The sequence below is a fragment of the Pogona vitticeps genome, chromosome 2 (assembly GCF_051106095.1).
Source record: "Pogona vitticeps strain Pit_001003342236 chromosome 2, PviZW2.1, whole genome shotgun sequence".
Classification (NCBI taxonomy): Eukaryota; Metazoa; Chordata; class Lepidosauria; order Squamata; family Agamidae; genus Pogona; species Pogona vitticeps.
Genome location: NC_135784.1, coordinates 207,739,948 through 207,756,199, shown reverse-complemented (window position 1 = coordinate 207,756,199; position 16,252 = coordinate 207,739,948). Strand labels below are relative to the sequence as shown.

The window sequence follows — 16,252 nt, the reverse complement described above, 5'->3', positions numbered from 1 at the left end:
TTCAATATATGAATGAAAAAAGGCAGAGGGAAAGGGTGGGAAAGTTAAATTTGCTAACTGTTGGTGGCAAAAAGGCTGCTTCTTTGTAGCTCTTTCGACCCAATGGTTAGGAAAAGGGAGGCTCAGCCTCCCAGGTTTCCAGTGCCACCGCTGCTGGCTTTCCCAGGGCTCGTCACCAGCGCCGACTTTCTCCGCCGCCATCCTCTGGGCTTCTCCACCGTTGATGTAGGCTTTCCTGGGGTAGACCAGGGCTTCCCATGGTGGCAGAGAAGCCGCACAGTGGGGGAGAAAGGTGGCGCTTGCAGCAAACCCCGGGAAAGCCTGCAGCGGCGGCAGAGAAACCCTGGCCCAGCAACGGCGTCTGGAGCCTGGGGGGCCTCCTGGCAGCGGCGGTCGCGGCAATGGAGGTAAGGTGCTGCTTTTTGCTTTTTTAATTTTTTTTTAGACTTTTGCAGGGTGGGATTGGGCTGGTGGGGTTATGTTTACATTTATTTTGGGATTTATTTTGTTTTTTGTAGCCCCAGGGGCTTTCTTCAGCTGGAACGGATTAATCGGTTCTCAATGCATTCTCATGGAAAATGGAGCTTCTACTTACAAACGTTTCGACCAGCGAACATCGTCTGGGCCGGATTAAATTCGTAAGTAGAGGTTCCACTGTATCTACCTTTTTACGCAGCCTAGGAAAAAAAATGTAACCTGCAATCTGAAACAGCTTGTTGTGGAAAATGTAAAGGTGGAATAATGGAAGCCTGTGTGGAGGAAAGCTTGACAGATTTATCAGATTCATTCCCAAACAAAAGCGTGCACAGGAAGGTGTGCGTGGCAAGAAAGAAACTGTGCTGCCACTATTATTTTTGTGAATGGCAAGCCTCTTTCAATTTTTTCCAGACATCTCTCATTTCTTCTCCCGCTGAACATACAGTAGAAGTAAAAATTTACCTTCCAAAGGGGAGGGGCCTTTTTTTTTTTCAAAGAAAGTCTTTTTGCTTAGGGCTATCTGTTTTAAATGGCACTTACCGTCACTTTCAGGTAAGCTAGGATTTCAAATCTCCTCTGGTATACATAACTGATGGGCTGCGTTTCCATCGTTTGTCGGTTTGAAAAGAGTTTATGAAAAATGAATGACAAGCTCTTGTTCAACCTTAAGCTCCTTTTCTTTTTCTTATCATTTTTGAAAGGGCTACATGATCTATAGAAATCTTGTCAGCTTCTCTTTTTCACAAGTCCCAAAATGCAGGCATAACCTTCTGAAAATATTCTTTCAATCATCTTACATGGCTCAGATAAAATAGCGGTATTATTTCGACTATCAACTCTTTCCTGGCATTGGAGGAGAGGCTGCATGGCTGAAGCGGACATTCCAGTAAATACCTAGACAGAACATTGATCTCTATGAAGGTTTTTGTGTTCACATCAGTAGGATGAATTGTTGTATAGGTATGATATAGTGGGGGCTGGTAATGAATGGGCAAGTTCATTTGTTCCATACTTGTGAAAAGAGATGGGCACAAACCTGTAAAATGATTGTTCATGATGGTTTGTAGATCATGGTTAGCCATGATTAGAGATGGGCATAAACCTCGCTTTGGAGGTTCATGCTGGTTTGTACATGTGGCACCACAGGTGCAGCAATGTTCCCTTCCCCTGCCTCATGGACTAATTGTCCATTCACCAGGCGATGCACACTCCTCTCCTCCTCCTCTTTAACTGTTCAACCAGTCCTTTGCAGGAGCATGATTTTGAGTGGGTCATCAACCAAGGAGGTGCAGCAAGGAGCCCGTGCTCCTGCCAGAGACTGATTGAACAAAGAGGAGAGGAATGTGTGCAGGCTAGTGCATAAGGGATCCAGCTGGGGAGGCAGGGAAAAGGAACCAGTCACCTCATGGGTGGCATATATGCAGAGGCAGTGCCTGGACTCCTTGCAGGGAAGCCAGTTGCTGCCTCTGTACATGGCATCCAAGCACTTGGGCACCCAGGGAAGTGAAGCATTTTCCCTCTTCCTGCACTCACCCATTCTCTCTCTTGCTTCATCTCTCCAGTACTGTAAAATGAAAGGACTGTAATCATGACTGGAAGTCTTTAGAACACAAAAGTCCCACTCCCATGTCCCTCTGGGTGTCAGCGCAAGTCATGTGACCCAAGGCTCTGTATCATGAAAGCACTGGAAGTGCAATCAGCTGAATGAGCATATAAACACCTCTTTCCACAGAATGTGGAGAAAGAATGTTGGAGGCAAGATGCAGGTATGTGGCCACCATTGTGACAACTCTACCCGTTTTCAGGCTTTACTTGAATAGAACTTCTTTTTCTCTCCTCTGTCTCTTTCACACAAGCACACATCTTCATCTTTTCATAAGTATGAGGAAATAATATTATCTTTACATACATAGAAACAGCCAGTTGTCTTCATGTCTGCAAGAAGTGTGCGTAATTATTTCATCCACCTGGAAAAAAGAGAAAGAACAGGTTTAAATTTAATTAATGGAAGGTGGCATTAATCAAGTATTCTGAAGCTTTAATTTAACATGAAATGTCTAATAGTTTTTGCTGTAGCTTTCAAATTAGGGCAATTAATATCAGATATCTTAGCAAGACAAGAATATTGCACATGGTAAAATTAGCTCTTGAAATGTTTTACTCTTGAGACCCACTAAATGCCCAATGAATATTAAATTTGATGGTGGCATATGCAGTCATTTTGTGTCTTCTCTTGATGGCAAAAACATAGTTTTCATAAAGTTTATTTAAAATTCAGTGTCTCTTCACAGATAATTCTTCAAGAGTCTCTCTAGATGGCTTATAAATTAATGGTTGCATTTGTAATAGTGGCTGAAGATTTAAAGCACGGCTAATCCTATGATGATATAAAGGACTGAGGATACATCAAATGTGTTTTTATTTATTGACATCTTCATAAGTAGGCAGTGCCCAATTTTTAAAATGATTTTTGGTCAATTTGACTGCAACTGTTTCCTCTAACCTTTGAAAGAGATTTCAGTTTACATCAGGAGTAGGGAAATTTTATTGATGTGAGTTCTGCATACACACATATATATATATATATTTTAAAAAAATAGTTGCCAGAGTATATATGTGAAGATTCTCAGTCATCCACATGAGGTCATCTGGAAGCTGAGTCATGGCAACTCGACTTCTTTCCTGTTAGGTCGAAACGTTTCACTACTCATCCAAAGTAGCTTCTTCAGTCTGAGGAGAGTTGGCAGAAGATCCCTGATATATCATCCACCCATACACACTGATCAATATCTGTGATTTAACTCTCATTACCCATGGCAACAAAAACTAGGGGTCATCAGGATGCTAAACCAGATCAAGAAACACCTCCACTTCCAGAGAAGGAAGATGAACATCTGAGGAACAGGCCTGTCGATATCCAGAACAGACCTTTAAAAAGGCAATATCCCAAACCAGGAGGACAATGGAACAGTGTGAGACCCAAAGCCTAGGGAAGAATCTGTTTTGTATTAATCATGCTGCCCTTTTATCCATCACCAGAAAGATTAGGACCATACACACTGGAAAGACCACTGTTAATTACTGTTAAGGACCCATGACAATGTGTGGGTCTTTTGCAGAAAGACTGCAGAAAAGTCCTTCTGCAGAAAGACTGCAAAAGTGAGATTTTCACTCACCTCTGTCCTTCTAACAAGCCTATTCAGACCAGGGGAAAGTGAAACCAACTTGGAGGGTATATCAGGGATCTCTTACTAACTCTCCTCAGACTGAAGAAGGTCCTTAGATGAGTAGCAAAACATTTCAACCTAACAAGAAAGAAGTCCAGTTGCCATGACTCAGCTTCCAGTTACCAGGGTATTTTTTTGAAAAACACTGATTCCTTTCAGCTCCTCAGGCCGTTAGCTGGAAGCTGATGAGAGTCGGCAGCATACCAGAGTGGTCCAACACTATAATTCTCCTTATAGGAACCCCATGCCTCCATCCACTATAATTAGTCACTTCCTTAAAATATCCATGAGTCTCACTAGTGGGAAATTTACCTGTTTGCCCATCTTTCATCACCATTGCCATATCTTCTACCATTTAAAGGTTTGAGCTTGCTGACTTCTCATCCACCATTCACATTTTACCCGAGGCAGGCTTATACAATAGTGCTGTTTGTTTCAGAGGCAATTGAAAGGGTCTGATTCAAAGAACGCCAGCATCACTGGGAAATGTGGCAGGAATGAGGGTTGGAAATGAAGAAGCACATAAACTGCAGTTTGGTGGTTCAGCTTAGTTTGGTGCAGTACCTGCACAGGTGTTCTGTGGGCGCTGTACACTTCCCTCCTCCACCTTCTCCTGGCGATTGCCCAATCAACAACACCAGTGCGCTTCCCTCCTCCACTTCCTTGGACAATTGCCCACTCACTGGCAGCACTGCAGGCTTCCCTGCCCTAGCTCTTTGTATGAGTGGGTGGCCACCAGAGGAGGCAGAGGAGGGAAGCATATTGCTGCTAGTGAGTTGGCGATTGCTCTGAGGAGGTGGGGAGGGAAGTGCACAGCGCTTGCTAAACGCTTTTGTAGGTACTGTGTAACACCAGGTCAAATCACTGAACTGTGGTACATGCCCATCTCTAGTAATGACCCATGCATTGGTGGGATTAGAAATTTTGTTCTCTTTTTAGAGTAGAGAAGAACATGGAGATATCTGCCCTGTCTTACTCCTTCACACAGAAAAAGAATGATAATTGTTTTAATGCTTTTTCATTGTAGGAAACAAAAAGCTTTTGCTTATAGTTCATGGCTCAGACAGACAGACAGACAGACAGACAGACAGACAGACAGACAGACCAGGTGTGAGAGAAAAGTAAAACATGAATTTTCCTATTGGACGTTCATCTAGGTATAACCAATCTGTGACACTGTTGTGACTATGAGCACTGTACTCCTATTTAACCAACTGGCAAGAACGGCTTCTTGAGTACAATTTTTTCTATATGTAATTTTTTTTAATGTATTGTGTGTAGCTGTGAGATGTGTCACAAAATGCAAAGTACCTACTTCTTGGTCATTTATCTTTCCCTTTGTTTCTCTCAGAGATGGAGAGGCTGCCAGATTCACATCCCCAATTGCTGACTGCAATGAAGTTTTCACCAGTCTGATCAATATCTCAACCAAGTTCAAGTGATATCTCAGACAATGTGGAGGTAGCTGAACCTTTTTCATGATGCTAATAGGGGGGAGGGAAAAGCAAGCATAAGTCATACAACCCTTGATATCAAGAGTGTGTTTTTGTTTCAGTGCATTTGTAGTAGTGCTGTTCTAGAATCTAACTTGTATTTGAATATTACTGTTCAACATCCTTCTCTTTAGACAGTGATTTGTTGCACAATAGAGGTTTTATTGCTATCATTCCAATCCCATCATTTTAAAGCGATTCTACTTGTCTTCTATTAAACACCTGGTGTACACATAGAGTAAGAATCTCACATTTTGACATTTATCTTCCATAATAACTTTTACTCATTAAAAAGTGCACATAAAAGATAAAAGATGGAGAATCATTGCAGTGTGAAAGGAAGATACCCATTGATGGTGGATTAAAAATAAGTACAATATACAGACCCAGGAATGGTTTATTGAGATGTTCGTAGCAGCATGTAGAATTTTTTTGTTGTTGGAGGGGGATGGACATGTCCCATACCCAGGAAAAATAATCAGTCTGTCCCATATGCATAGATATGGATCATTGATATCAATGTGCGTAATGATTCCTGACGTAATAATCTGGGGTGTCTCCAAAATGGAGTTGACCTGGTCACTGCCCATCAGTTCTGGACCTAGAAGGTAACTGCAGGAGAATCTGCTATAACCTTTGAGGAAAACTGGTTCCATCACTAGGTCACAGCGGCATAAAACTTCCAAGAGTGCCTCTGGGGGGGGGGGGTATGCTGCTTGTCGGAACCCATTCCCATTTTTGGCAAAGCTTCAGACTCAGTTTCTGCTTGTACAAGTGGTACCTCCAGCTCTTTCACAAGATATTGCCCCAAACATTGCAAAAGTGGTCTCATGGGTCATGCTAGGAAGGTCATCGCAGAGCTCATTATGATATCCTTAATGAAAATAATAGTATGCTTTGGGTTCTAGTTGTCATACTTCGCTACTTCTGAGCGAAGTACGACAACTTCTTGAGTTCTTACACAATGTTAGTAGAACAACTTCCTATAATTTTTCCATATGATGCAATCCCTGATTCCCATAGAGGAAGAGAGTCACATTCATTTGCTAGGAAACTCAGCTAGGAGACTTGCATTTATTTGCTATATTCCACTTCTCAATCCCCTCTGTATAGACCACAATTCTGAAAGAACTGTTACAGATTTTTAGATGTTTGGTTAAATTCATCTAGCTGTGCAGTAGAAGTACAGGTATTCACAGAGCAGAAGAACTTCAGGTTCCCCAGATTAGTCCACCCCTTTTCCCCAATAACTGGCACTTACAGTCTCAAAAACTCACTCTGAGACATTAATAGTAGAAAGAATAAAATGTTTCATTATTTACAGCTGAACAGATCAAATTGACAAACACAACTGCTTTCAGCAACAGACCTCAACAGAGAGGAATAAAGCACAGAGGAGAGAGGCGGGGCTCTCTTTGAGTTCGGAAGCAGGAGGGAAATATTGGTTACTGCTGGATAGATTGACAGTCAACCCAGCCCAGAAAAATCCCTCCCAGCAACACCTTCTCCAGGCAGCATGGAAGTTTGTAAAAACTCCAAGAACCACATCTGGCACTGAAAGGGGTTATGACATAACGGAAATGGATGACAATGGTTTACTTACTTGAATACATTTCAGTGTGTACTGCTATACAGAAGAAAACTATTAATGCGTCAAGTTATTATGCATTTGGTGTGCTCATCTTTTCTTTTGTTCATTATGTGTTATTAATAGCAGACCACTGAACACTCCTAAGAGTTTGTTCCGTTAAAAAATAGGGAACATTACTATTTTGCTCATTTCCATAAGGAATCTGCAGTGCCGATTAAATTCATTTATGTAATGACTTTCTCATTAAGCGATTTTGTACTTCATGATTGCCTTTAAATGTCTTCAGCTGCGAAGAAATTGTTTAACTCATTACAACAGAATATAAAAATAAATACATGTAAATAGTGTTTAGAAAAATCACAGGCAGGGATCAATGACTTTTGCAAACCATGTGATAGATTCAGAAATGAACTTGGCTGCTTAATAAATATAGTCAGGAAGAACACATATTTTTCCTCTTATCACTACAAGCATGAAAATCATTTTGCACTGGTATAGCATGCCAGTCAAACAGCTTGCTATCTGGTACCATGAAGTGCCACAACATTGATTTCCCTCCCCATCCTTTTCTGTCTCCCTGCTGCAGAAAGTTGGCTTTTTAAATCAATGTACTGTACTTTTTAAATTTTTCACTGTATTGATAGATGGCATTGGGGGACCACTTTGGTTCAATCCTAGTGACACACATACCAGAACCAAACCAAAATGAGGCTATCTGACCCACACTAAAAACAGTAGTCCGTGTCAGAGTTTCAAAAGGTGTATTCAGGAATGTGTGAGGGTCAGGCTGGTTCATGATTATTATGTATGGGTACCCAAAAGTGGAGTGAACCAGCCCATTCCCAGAGTGGGCCAAATTGTGGGATAAACCACCGTCTGATGGCACCCTTAGTCCTTTACTCTGTCATAAGTTTGGATAATCAGTTTGATAAAACTTCAATATCCCTTCATGGATTGCTGTCTTGTCACGGTGAAGGGGCTTGAGTAATTCAGAAAAGCTATGGGCTATGCCATGCAGGGATACCCAAGACAGACAGGTCATAGTGGAGAGTTCCTATTCTTAAACTGGAGTAGAATTGGCAAGCCACTCGGTATCTTTGCCAAGAAAACCCCATGAATAGAAACAAAAGGCTAAAAGATATGAAATTGGAAGATGAGTCCCTCAGGTTGGAAGGCATCCAACATGCTACTGAGAAAGAGCAGAGGACAAATACAAGTAGCTCCACAGCTAATGAAGTGGTTGGGCGAAAGCTGAAAGGATACGCAGCTGCAGACACACCTGGAAGTGAAAGGAAAGTCCAATGCTGCAAAGAAAAATACTGCATAGGAACCTGGAATGTAAGATCGATGAACCTTGGTAAGCTGGATGTGGTCAAACAGGAGATAGCAAGAATAAACATTGACATCCTGGGCATCAGTGAACTAAAATGGATGGGAATGGGCAAATTCAATTCAGATGATTATCATATCTACTATTGTGGGCAAGAAGCCCGTAAAAGGAATGGAGTAGTCCTCATAGTCAACAAAAGAGTGGGAAAAACTGTAATGGGATATAATCTCAAAAATGATAGAATGATGTCAATACGAATCCAAGGCAGACCTTTCAACATCACAGTAATCCAAGTTTATGCACCAACCACCAATGCTGTGGAGACTGAAATTGACAAATTCTATGAAAACTTACAACACCTTCTAGAACTGACACCAAAGAAAGATGTTCTTCTCATTAAAGGGGATTGGAATGCTAAAGTCGGGAGTCAAGAGATAAAAGGAACAACAGGTAAGTTTGGCCTTGGAGTTCAAAACAAAGCAGGGCAAAGGCTAATAGAGTTTTGTCAAGAGAACAAGCTGCTCATCACAAACACTGTTTTCCAACAACACAAGAGGCAACTCTACACATGGACATCACCAGATGGGCAATATCGAAATCAGATTGATTATGTTCTCTACAGCCAAAGATGGAGAAGCTCTATGCAGTCAGCAAAAACAAGACCTGGAGCTGATTGTGGCTCTGATCATCAGCTTCTTATAGCGAAACTCAAGCTTAAACTGAAGAGAGTAGGAAAAACCACTGGGCTAGTCAGATATAATCTAAACCAAATCCCTTATGAATACACAGTGGAAGTGAAGAACAGATTTAAGGAACTAGAATGTCTGAAGAACTATGGATGGAGGCTTGTAACATTGTACAGGAGGCAGCAACAAAAACCATCCCAAAGAAAAGGAAATGCAAGAAAGCAAAGTGGCTGTCCAACGAGGCTTTACAAATAGCAGAGAAGTGAAGGGAAACAAAATGCAAAGGAGATAGGGAAAGCTACAGAAAATTGAATGCAGACTTCCAAAGAATAGCAAGGAGGGACAAGAGGGCCTTCTTAAATGAACAGTGCAAAGAAATAGAGGAAAAGACTAGAAAAGGGAAAACCAGATATCTGTTAAAGAAAATTGGAGATACTAAAGGAACATTTTGTGCAAAGATGACATGATAAAGGACAAAAATGCTAGGGATCTAACAGAAGCAGAAGACATCAAGAAGAGGTGGCAAGAATACACAGAGGAATTATACCAGAAAGATCTGGATGTCCTGAACAACCAAGATAGTGTGGTTGCTCACCTTGAGCCAGACATCCTGGAGAGTGAAGTCAAGTGGGCCTTAGAAAACATGGCTAACAACAAGGCCAGTGGAGGTGATGGCATTCCAGTTGAACTATTTAAAATCTTAAAAGATGCTGCTGCTAAGGTGCTACACTCAATATGCCCGCAAGTTTGGAAAACTTAGCAGTGGCCATAGGATTGGAAAAGATCAATCTACATCCCAATCCCAAAGAAGGGCAGTGCAAAGAATGCTACAACTACCATACAATTGCACTCATTTCACATGCTTGCAAGATTATGCTCAAAATCCTCCAAGGTAGGCTTCAGCAGTATGTAGACCAAGAACTCCCATAAGTACAAGCTGAAATTTGAAGGGGCAGAGGAACTAGAGACCAAAGTTTCAGCTCGCCACTAAGTCCAAGGACTTTGAGTAATGCAAGCTGGCTTTGCCTCCCACCCTGGAAAGACCGAGTCATTGCAAGAGCAAGCAATGTGATTGGGGTGGAGAGACTAACCCTTTTTTGGGTGTGCTCCACCCCACATCGTCCTCTTCGTTTTGGGCAACCAAGCACGGAGGAGTGTCGCTGGGTGAATCTGCTGTAGTTGCATCACTTGCGATTTCGCTTAGTGCACTGCTTTCGATCGCTGTGGGAGAGTGTGTGGCAGCTGGATTACAGGCAGCATCAGCTGTAGTTCCTGGTTTGGCCGTTGCTAATTGGGAGCTTGTTTGACGACCACCAAAAATGTTATTTCAGAAGGGCTTGCTTTGGTGGGGATAATCGGCTTGGGAGTACAGTTTTGTTGATAGGCATTTCACCACCGCGCCATGGCGTGAACATAGTTAAAAGCAGCAGCTTTCCTTAGCACGATTTGTTAGGGGAAAGGAAATTTTGATACCCTCTTCTATTTTGGTGTTTTAGTCTGTATGTGTTTGTGTGAGTAGGGTGTCTGTTAAAGGTGAATTGAGAGTGTGAATATGGGTGTATTAGTGTGTGAATGTGGTGAGAGCTCGTGAATGCAGCCCAGCCACCATTTTAGGTTCAGGACACCATTTTGAATATTTTCGCTCCATTACAGAGTACTAATGATTGGACACGTGGTGTTCTAAAGCCCAGGATTTGTTAGCTGGGAATTGGATTTTTTTTACACAGGTCAAGTTATCAGGATTTATCGTTTTATTATAGTTTCATAGGTTTATTGGGAATATATTTAAGTATACAGGGTTTGAAAAGCAAATTATTTTCTGCATCCAGGGATTCTAATAATTAGGTTTGATAGTCAGTTAATAAGTGTCTGGATTAATTAAGCAAAGTTTGCCACTGGGAAAGGGCAACTGGAATGACTTGGATAGATTTTGGGGTATTAATAATAGCAAGGTAATTAGAAGTTTATAAACGTTATTTGGGCTTAATTCAAAAGGGAAATTTGTGGAATAATCATCATCATCATCATCATCATCATCATCATCATCATCATCATCATCATCATCATCATCATCATCATCCAATAAATAACTAAATAAATAATCAATCTGGGCACCTGCCCTAGTTCATTGGATTATTCAACTGTCTATTTTACTATAAATAAATAAATAATCTGGGCAGCAGCCCTAGTTCATTGGTTTGTTAAATTTCCTAGGTCAATAGTATAAGAGCCAGCTTGCTCTGGCAAGGTGGGAGATAATATAAGTGGTAATAGCTTTAATATTAAAGTTAAATAAGAATACTAAAGTCAATACATAATTAATAATAAGATTAAACCTGGAATAAGTAAATATATTATATTGAATTGGGTAGATCCATACAAGTATTAAAATAGGAAAGGATTTCTGTCAGCAATAGCATTCAGGGGGTTATGGAGGCAGGGCTGTAGATTCAGCGGTGTGTTGCTGCCAGTAGGGGTGGCTGCATAGGACAATAGTTTCAGGCAAGCAGTGGCCAGTAATTTTGGCTATTAGGGCTACAGCAGATTGGGTTGTTTATTAATATTGGATATAGCTGGTGAGTGTTGAAGAAGGGCGAATCGTTAGTAATACAAGAGTTTAACAATGTAATTCAAAGGGAAAACAACCAGCTAAGAGAAAAATAGTACTGCCGTGGTCACCCCCCAGTCCTCTTTGGATGAAGAGTCATGGCCAATTTGACAGGCGTTACAAGAGAAGATGTCTGCTATGGAAGCACAGAAGCTTGCTGCACAGCCTCCTCAGTCTAGTGACGAGCAGCCGCATAGATCAGCTAGGGAATCAAGGAGCCTCAAAAAATCTAGATTGAAGTCTTTAGCCCAGGATCTTATGAACCGTTTTACTGCCCTTGAGTCCATACAGGCATCTGAGATGGTTCAAAGGAGGGACGTTGATGGGTTGCCAGTTCATTCTAGATCAAGGAGCGCGGAGAAAGGGGCAGCATCATCTTTAGGGGCCATTGATCTGTTTTCATCTGGACAGGAGGGGCATGGAGAAGTGGAAGAAGTTGGTTTGCCATGCCAAGCATCCTGGCAGAGCCTTGTGTTGCTTCTACTTTGGATGGTGAGTGTATCATCGCACCACACATACAGTCACTTCTGCCCGCTTGGACTTGGGCCAGTGGAAGCGATGGGTGCTCCATACACAAGCACACCACAAACTGCACAAGACAAGGGGTCCCCTAATGTAGTTTGGATATACGCTGGTCCTCAGTGGGGTGTCTGGGGCATGCCCTAGAGGTTGGCACCATCACCGCCTCAGCCTGCTAGTTCAGAGAGTTTGGGGGTGTTGGCAGCACCCGTCAGTCCCCAACACTGATTACAATACCATACTGGTAGGATCCCTGCCATATGGGGATTATTCAATGCCTCTAGGTGATCATCTGGCTCCTGCAACGAAGGGAAAAATTTGCTAAGAAAATTTGTAGATTTTTTTGACCTTCTTAACAGTGAATGTGATAAAAAAATTTGATAAAGAAGATGAGAAAGAAAAGGAAAAACATAGACAGAAAAAGCCAGATAGAACATGGGCCAATTGGCTCCCTGGCTTTGTGATTTATTCTGGTGTCTTGATTAAAATGCAACCCTGGAAGGCACCAGCTCTGTTTCAATATTTAGACATCATGATTAGAGCTTACACTGACTTTGCAGGCCAAGCCTGGTTGTGATACGATGAGGCGTTCTGAACGAGGAGCACTATTCAGCCCAACCGTCATTGGGACGAACCGCACCCTGGTTTGTGGCTTTAGCATATAACACCAGCTAAGACAAATTTAGGCAACAGATTTGACAGTGGTCATCTGAACTAAAAAATGATACAAACACAACTTAGCCGCCCAATGGCAGGTCAGGCAGTTCAATCCTGCTTGCTGTGTTTCCAATACAATGTCAGAGGTTTTTGTGAAAGCCCTGTAAATTTCGGCGCGAGGGCCGAACCTGCAGGGGACAGCACGCTAACTCAAGTTGCTTCAAAGCAGGCGCTCAGAGGCAGGATAAAGCGGCCGGAGGTCCCAAGAAGCAGAATGGCGGTGGGGGTAACCCTGAAAAAGGTGCTTGCTTCTTGGGAGGAAAGTGATGACAAACCTAGACAGGATCTTAAAAAGCAGAGACATCACCTTCCTGACAAAGGTCTGCATAGTCAAAGCTATGGTTTTTCCTGTAGAGATGTATGGAAGTGAGAACTGGACCATAAAGAGGGCTGACCACCAAAGAATTGATGCTTTTGAACTATGGTGCTGGAGGAGGAGACTCTTGAGAGTCCCCTGGACTGCAAGGAGAACAAACCTATCCGTTCTGAAGGAAATCAACCCTGAGTGCTCACTGGAAGGACAGATCCTGAAGCTGAGGCTCCAATATTTTGGCCATCTCATGAGAAGAGAACACTCCTTGGAAAAGACCCTGATGTTGGGAAAGTGTGAAGGCAAGAGGAGAAGTGGACAACAGAGAACAAGATGGTTGCACATCAAAGCAACCAACATGAATTTGACCCAACTCCGGGAGGCAGTGGAAGACAGGAGGGCCTGGCATGCTTTGGTCCATGGGGTCACAAAGAGTCAGACACAACTTAACAACTAAACAAAAATAACAAAGAACTTCAATATTTCAAGAAGCCATGTATGTGGCATAGAATCAAGTGTCTTTTGGTAATCAATATAAACAACTGATAAATGTCTGGATTTCTTTTGAGACTCCTTATTCAATATGAAGGAATGAACAGCAAACAATTCCTTACAGCTATAGAATTTCTTGACACAGCCTGTCTGTTGCTCTGTTAAGAGACAGCTGCACTCCAGAAAATTGCCAATGTTTGGGGGTATGGGGAATGTCATAAACAGCTTGTAAACTGTGAGCAAACAGGTAATAGGCTTGTAATTTTTTTGGATCAGAACAAGCACCAGAGTTATAGAGGAGATGGTTTATTCCTTGCATGATGACTTTGGCAATAAAATCAGGACTGCTAAGGGCTTCATTAAAGAATTTAGGCAAGTGTAAGTTGAAGTCATTTTTTTCCACCAGAAATTGTGGATCTCATTCATTCTGGGGACTTTCTAATCTTGTGTCTTCTCCAATACTTGAGATACATCCCATTCACTTCTTTCATAGAGGACTATAGATGAGAGGGAGCCATAAACCTAACGTTAGAAATATATAGTTTTGTAGCTTCCTTTTAGCACTTCACATACCTTGATAAGCAGGCTGCTTTTGCCTTAAGCTTTTGTCTCATTGACTTAAATCAGTCAGCAAGTTTACAATTTTGAGCTTTATTCAGCAGTGGTGTTTCAAACTCAGTGTTAAGCTTTCTAAAGACATACCCTATGTCTTTCCAAAGATTGCTCTCCCTTTTACCACAGAGAAAAGCAGTCGTTTTTGGTATTTGGCCTCACAGATCTTTTACATCTTGCTTTTACTCTTAATTGTCAGAGAATTGTCATAGTTTTTTCTTTCTTTCTCCAGTTTTGTGTTCTGTGGCTCGTAGTGAAATGTGTAACAATTTGGAAGCACTGGCTGTCAAGCAGTAAACTGCTAGGTGAACAAAATGAATGGCACTCTTTTCATAGAGAAAATTGCTCACAATTCAGTCTAAATTTGAAATTATGTTTTAAACATGGTATTTATTTTAAAGAGAAGTCTGTAGTGAAGGAAGTGCTATCGAATTTCAGAAGGTTGCTATAGAACACTTACTTCTGGAAAAAAATTCTTATTTTCAGTTATTTCTGGTAGATTGCTAGATACCTCAGGGATTTCTGCCATATTAACTTCAGGCTGTTCTACATTACAAGGGGGTACTGATACGTATTGAGTCTTACCCAGAAAAAAAATTGAGTTAGGAAGCTGCAACTGCAACACTATTCTACATATTCCCCCAGGAAGTCAATGCACTTGTGACATCTGTCCTGCAGCTTTTTAAGTCCCTGCAAATAAAGTTCTTTCGACTGCTGGTGTAACCACTCATTTGCAGCATTAGTTGCCTCCAGAACACTCCCAAATCATTGTCCCTTTAGGTTTTTTGGGGGGTGGGTGGGGACAGATAATAGTCAGAAGGAGCCAGGTTGGGAGAATAGGGTGGATGGGACATCACTTGAAAGCCTAAAGACATCAGTTTTGCCATTGTTTCACTTGCAATGTGTGATAAGGCATTGTCATGCAACAGGATGACACCTTTGGAGAGCTTCCCTCGACATTTTTCCTTGATGTTTTGCCTCCACTTCATCAATAAAGCACAGTAATATTTTACATTGATGGCTGGACCCTGTTGGTGGTAGTCCACCAGCAGAACTCCCTTCTTATCCAAAAAATCTGTTGCCATTTGCTTCTGCACTGATCTTTGTACTCTGAACTTCTTTGGCCTGGAGGAACCACTGTGCCTCCATTCCTTAGACTGCTCCTTTGTCTCAGGTTCATAACAGTAGATCCATGTCTCATCACTAGTTACCAGTTTGCCCAGGAAATCTGACTCATTTCTTGCAAAATGTTCCAAAACAGCCACAGATGACTCCACACGTTTCCTCTTTTGTTCGGTTGTCAAAAGTTTGGGGATCCACTTTGCTGCCAGCTTTCTCATTTCCAAGTCATTGTGGATAATGGCACCAACTTTCTCACTTGATATTCTTAGATATATAGCAACACCTTTGGCTGATATTCAGAGGTCCTCCCTGATCATGTCATGATGGCTTTCACATTTGCAGGCACAGAGACCGAAACAGGCCTTCCACTGGGTTTCTCACTTTCAACACCGAAATGGCCAGTTTTAAAATTGACAACCCAATGTTTAACTGTTGCATATGAAGGGCCACTGTCACTCATAGTTTGTGACATTTCATCATGGATCTGCTTTGCACCTTTTTCCCTTGGAGAAACAGGAACCTGATTATGATCCTATGCTCTTCCACAATAAACTTTTCTGGAGGTGCTGCCATGTTCACTTTGGACCTGAACATGAAAAGTAAGTTAAAATCATAGGTAGTTTATTTTTCCACCATTGAATACAGACAAATTGGCCAACACACCCTGCAATTTATAGCTTCCTAGCTCAATTTTTTCTGGGAAAGGCTCCATACTTAACAGCATCCCTTCATATTGGTAAAAGAAATGTCACATTCTTCTGGGACATATTCTTGGTTAAATAAACATTTTCCAGCCTTCCTTTTTTATGTTTTCTCTTTCTAACAGTGTGACAGAACTGTTTTTCTGCATGATGCATTTATGGCCTGCAGGGTTCTCATCTGCCAAAGTGTGTTCTTGGTGCACATCTGTATAAGCTCCAAGTAGCATTTGCATCCACCTCAGTTTTTCTAGGTCTTCATGGTCATTGACATTGTAGAACAGCTGCATGGTAGAACTGCTGGATACCTTAGTGGTTCAGGTATCTGGCTGCAGATCCTAAGGTTGAGAGTTCAGTTCCCGATTGTGCA

At 41.8% G+C, this 16,252-nt stretch overlaps 1 long non-coding RNA gene across 1 annotated transcript; it reads left to right on the top strand.

Annotated features, from left to right (window-relative positions):
* Nucleotides 1-409: 409 nt before the first annotated feature.
* LOC144586524 (uncharacterized) lies at nucleotides 410-9,209 on the top strand. Its single transcript, XR_013541391.1, has 3 exons — nucleotides 410-2,243; nucleotides 5,056-5,165; nucleotides 6,522-9,209. It is a non-coding gene; the product is annotated as an uncharacterized LOC144586524 (long non-coding RNA).
* Nucleotides 9,210-16,252: the final 7,043 nt, after the last annotated feature.